The sequence below is a fragment of the Priapulus caudatus genome, unplaced genomic scaffold, assembly GCF_000485595.1.
Source record: "Priapulus caudatus unplaced genomic scaffold, Priapulus_caudatus-5.0.1 Scaffold228, whole genome shotgun sequence".
NCBI lineage: Eukaryota > Metazoa > Priapulida > Priapulimorpha > Priapulimorphida > Priapulidae > Priapulus > Priapulus caudatus.
Window position 1 is genome coordinate 682,141 of NW_014577289.1, and position 6,198 is coordinate 688,338.

Here is a 6,198-nt window from a genome sequence, read left to right on the forward strand (position 1 = left end):
TGTCATCGTCTTGATTTACACGCGTTATCACCATGTCGGGGCGGCACCTGGAAGAGATGGTCGACGTAAACACCTTGGATTTAAGACGCAGAGCAATAGTGAAATGCACCCCTGGGGAGAGAACGAGATCAATCTGGTTAGTACGGTTGGCTAAGTCGTCGATAGTTCTATACTATTCCCCCGAACGCAACTGCAGGCGAAATAGGAGAAAATCTAGTCACATATAGAGTGCGGCATTATGTATAGGGTTTGATAAAACATGAAGTATGATTTATGGGTTAAATGATATTTTTCAATTCCGTAGTGAGATTGAAAGGAATATTCAGTATAGGCGAAGGGGGTGGTTTAATCTGCGTCTCCACACACACTCGCACACACACGTACGCACGCACGCACGCACGCACGCACGCACGCGCGCACACGCGTGCGCGTATATATGTAAAGGCATTTGTATAGTAGTTCAACTATTCAGTTGCAAGGCGTTTCGTGCAGCAATGGCTGAATTAAATTCATGAGTTACACTGCAAGATGCGTTTAACTTGGCAATTTAATTTTACTTGCGTTTTCCTTTACATTGTGCAACAAAGCCGGAGGTTTTGTATAGGTGGCATATATGATAGTAAGCAGGAGACGCAGACCATCTTTACGATCATCGGTGTACTGATGCTGCTGTCGGCTGCCATCGCCGTACCGCTGCCGATTCTAACGAGAAAACGCGAGAAGAAGCTCAGGGAAGGAGACAGTGCCGACATTGTTGCTGCGGAAGCCGAGATGTCCGTTACAACGGAGGAAACCGAACACGCGCTTTTCCAGGGCATGCCTAGTAACATCGTCATCTTGTAAGACTTGTATGTCGATGGTTTATTATAAGCTAACAGCCTGGCGTGGTTAACAGGCAGCTCTATCTCTGTCGTCAGTATGAAGTTATGTTAGTTACTACTTGGTTGGATATAATGTTAGAGTGATATCGATCAGTTATCTATAGTCACCGATAGCAACTACGTAACCGTTGAGATGGTTTTTCTATATGTTTGCCCAATATTATCTATAATAAACCGTATCTCCATATAGCACAATTATAAATATATATATATATATATACAATTATAATGTATAATAAATAAAAATAATAATAATGTATAGGGCCTACCTATGGTCACGCTACATGAAATTCCTAGTGCGTAATAAAGTGCAAATCTGTTTACTGCTGATTAACCCATTACCTTAATGTTAACATATAACTTATAGTACATAACGCTATAATTGCAAGTCTTAATATTTATTTATCACTTATTTCTCGTACTGCAGTTGCGCATATTGTTTTCCCGTTAGCGATAATGATGATGATGATGATGATGATGATGATGATGATGATGATGATGATGATGATGATGACGGTCATGATGATCAGGATGATAATGATGACCATGAGCAGCTTTGCATCGTTTTATTTGCTATACAGCATGGTTTAATTATATTGATATGCTACGACCCTAACAGCAAAAGACAACAGCCCATAATAATGCAGATACAAAAGACGCTAGTGTTATAATAACGGGGTATAATACGGTCATGTGTAAATATGCGTTACAAATTCTCTGCTCTATGTTACGTAAAGATTAACTGTCTGATTCATAAAACGATCAAGCAGTTAGAAACCGTAAGAGTATACGATATTTGCAATGATAATTATTCCAACGTCCACATGACTCTGATAATCAGAAACTTAGTCGTAAAATGTTAGCAAGCACTTTTCACAGCATTGGTTGTTTAATGTATTATTACTAATAATAACACAAGAGATACAATAATAATAATAATAATAATAATAATAATAATAATAAATCTTTTAATATCTTTCTCATGTATGATCAACCGCGATCTAATTATTGGCAGATTTTGGGATTAATCTCATCGGCATTTACATGCCGTTGAAATCTATCGAGATCGGAGGCGAACACGTAAACGAGGCAACGGCGGTGACACTACTATCTCTGGTCGACACCGTGGCGAGAGTGCTTCTAAGCATGATGTACAACACGGATTTCTTCCGCTCGCCCGTCAAACGCCAGATTGCCTACTGCGCGTTCATCCTGCTTTCCGGCACGGGCTTCACGCTCTTCGTGCGCGTGCAGACGATGGAACTGTACCTGATTCTGTCGGCAATCATCGGTGCTTGCACGGGCTCGATGTGGTGTGCAGCATGGGTCGTCATGAGAGATGTCGTTGGACCGGCCAGATACACGGACGCCTCATCCGTGAGACTATGCCTGCAGGCTCCAATTATGTTCGTTTCACCAATGATAAAGTAATAACAGTAATAACAATAAGTAACAGTAGTACAATTAATAACAGTAAGTAACCAGTAATAACAATAAGAGCATCGATGTCAGGATTATCCAATAGCGAACGCTTTTGAGGATCTTTACTGAGATCATCCTCTTCTTCTTCTTCTTAGCCGCAAGTGGCGGAGTTTTCGTAACGATGTCGTCAGTGTCAGTAATATCGTGGATGAATGCAGGATTTACGTACGCATTGCGGCTTATACAGTCCACGTCTCTGGCAGTCATGGCGTCGTAAGTTTGTGACAGTTCATCGCTATCCAACAGGTCATTGGCATTACCGCATCGTCCCATCTGGAAATTCTTCTTTTCAACTTTGTCAAAGGCAGTGGACGTCACCAATTCCAAAGAATCCCGCATATTCTGATATACGATCGGGCCTGTACCTGTCTCCCCGTAATCGCAATTTTCTTGAACCGTCGCATCTTGGCATTGACTGCAAAGCACTTGATTCACAATGTCGGTGAGTGGCTTTTGATAGTCTGATTTTTCTGTCGAAATGTTCATCGGTTGCGATTCCGGACAGGCATTGCACGTACCAACATCTTCGCTCATTAAACCATTCCCATGTCCAAGACCGTGGCCCTGACTATCATCGTCTGCTGGGAAGATTTCGCCCGTGCTCGGAACATAGTCGTCCGAAAAAGCCTTTACATGAAACTGTGCATCGTTGCGTTTAGTGGTGATGGTGAGAAGTCCTTCATATTGCAAAGGCGTGGTGGATTTGTTGGAAAGGTTCTCCTCTTCTGTATTATTTCTCATTGGTTTGACGTCACCTTCCTTCTCTGCCGCTTCATCTGTCTCGTATAGAGACTCTTCTGATGATAACCATATTGTATCGGCGACAGATGCACTCCCTCCCAATCTAACATACGGCTGTTGACTAGGATTGTTCCAGAAAAGACAATCCCCTGCATTCTGCGCACCATTTCGAAGACGATGCGCCTTCATTACTTCTGGTATAACCTGTCCATTAGGAACGTTCCAGATAGGGCACTCGTTCGTGCTCTGTCCAGCTCCGCCGTTCATATCTGATTCCGGCACTAACGTGGAAATGGCCTCACCATTTTGAATGGTATCAGTAGGAGAATCCTCTACATTCTCTTCTCTGTTGCACAGAATATGTGCTTCTAATATTTCCGCAGAGCAAACCTTCTTTGGGCATTCTTCACCGATAGGGGTGGACTTAACAGACTCTTGATTGAGACCCAGAAAATTGTTTCTACCACCAGATGGCACTGACGGCGTGACTTTTCTCGTCGGCACATCAAGCGGTCGGTACAAACAGCCGCAGACGACTGCGTGCAACACCAGGCCACCCATGACGAGGCAGGCGCCTTGATAAGAATACAGCTCCAGGAGAACGTTAGTGATAGGGAGCCACACGACACTTCCGGTGCCCGATCCGGCCACGAGAATTCCCGTGGTTAACGATGAGCGCTTGTCGAAGTAGTCATTAACGATAGCGAAGGCCGATATGCTCATGAGAGCTACTCCAATACCTGCAGCACGAAGATAGTACCTACGCTTACTCCCATAGCAGACCTACTTCTACGCGTCGATGGCGGTGCTCAGTACGTAGGGATCAGCAAAAATGAATCAATCTAAAGTTGACTCTATCAACTTTTAAATGAAAAGCTGGTGAGTTGAACGAGTTGGTCGACTTTTCATCTAAAATTCGAATGTTTCAATTCGGCTTAGGCGTGATAGACATTGTTACTGCGGTACCACCGTTGATGGTTATGCTTCATATTTTACAATTATTTATTGCTGTTTAACCCGTTTATTTAACCCGTTAATTACGTTTACTAAACTAGTCGATAACTATAACCCCCCCCCCCACCACACACACGCACTCACGCACACACGCACACACGCACACGCACACATACACACATCCACACACCTACCTACATCCCCCCCCGCCAAATAAAAACACCACACCACGCACGCCCGCACACACAACACGCGTGCGGCGCACAGAATACCCGCACACACAACGCACCCGCACGCACGCACGCGCACACACGCATGTATATACATAAACATATTTTGCATATATACGATGGTGTTTACTGTTTATGACGCCGATGGTGATGTAGAGGACTATCAGATTGTTTGAGATGAAGCCTAGAATGAAGCCTGTGCCACCCATCAACCCACCAACAATGCTTGTTCGCCGTGCACCGTATTTCTTACATAGGATGCTAGCCACTGGAGCTGCAATGGTTACAACATTATAAACGGAGCGTAAACGAATATTTTTATACGCGAGTTCACAGATATATTCATGCCAGATGAAATATGGAACCGTATGGGGGAAATTCGACAAAATCAGGCGCCTTTATAAACATTTAATAAAACCGAACATTCGGCAAACACATGATGTATATAAGAAGTGATGTATATAAGAAGTGTAAATTTAAGCGTTTTTACAGTTTTAATAATACTTACTTAGTAGGCATGACAGAGATAGGTTCAGTCCGCCGATCGTGGATGTCTGTAGCGCATTAGTTCCAAGTCTGTTCATGATGTCAATCAATAAAATTCCGAACGCCTTCTGTTGTCCCCAGCTGAGACCCAGTGATAGGGCAGCAGCCATGACAACGACCCACCCCCACCCGCCGTCAGGGGGTGGTCGTTTCTCCGCTACGTGCTCTCCGTATTTGACAACTTTTAGCGGCACTGGAGTCGATTCAACGCTCTTCGTCGTGAGACGTAGCAGGTCGTTGGAAGAAACGTGGCGCGCCATGGCAACGTACGATACACTATCAGCAGAGATGCGTACGGAAGGGTTGCGCTAGACGAGCAGCGAGTTCTTCTAGTACTTCATTAACAAGTCGAGCTGCGCTGGGTGGCGGCTTGTATTATAAACTGCGACGTTACTGCGCGGCAGCGGCAGCAGCAGCGTCTCACACCTGACTATATAGTTTGTCCGTTCTAACAGAGGGAGCCGCCGTGTGCCGTTTATCGCCTCATTCGCGCAAAGAACGGATAGATTGTGGGAGATGTGTGGCGGCACGTGCCAACTACGCTAGATCGAATCGAGATTGCGATATTACAAACCGGTCGATACCGGCTCTATCCTCACTGCAGCTGCTGCTGTTGTTTGAACAAGAATCGTAAAAAATGTGATAAATATTTACCTGGGACATCACATAAGAACATCCTGAAGGTCAACACCTTTATCTCGAGACATGGTCGGTATTACATGCGCGGATGCGCGCGCGAACGCACACGCACACACACGCCGCACACACACACACACACACACACACACACACACACACACACACACACACACACACACACACACACACACACACACACACACACACACACACACACACACACACACACACACCCTCACCCCGTACCGAATCGCACCTAACACGCACCACGTAAATGCCTGCATTCATTGCAGCGAATATTACGAACTGACGACTGGTTCAAGAACCCGCTCACTTGCGGTGATCAAAATGAAGCTCGGTCAATGATGATCCTAACGGGAAACTGTCTCAACAAGCGTTTCCGATTGCTGATAATGATTCGCCTCATCTTAATCCCAAAGCGATTTTCGGCATACCACCATTAGTGCTTTACTTACCGATGGAGTCGGCTTGACAGATCGTGAGCGAAAGCGAGGCAAGACGATCGACTCAGCAGTGAAACACTCTTTATATCCGTATCGATAGCGGCTGTTAGACATTCTACTAAGACATTGCGTAAACGCCCAGTTTCTTTCAGTTTCACACGCCAGGCCGCCCAACTCGCCTACTGGCATCTTCACGTTGCTTCCGGTTATCGCTCCACGCTGCTTGATAGTTTGGTCACCGACGATCGGGACTATCCTTGA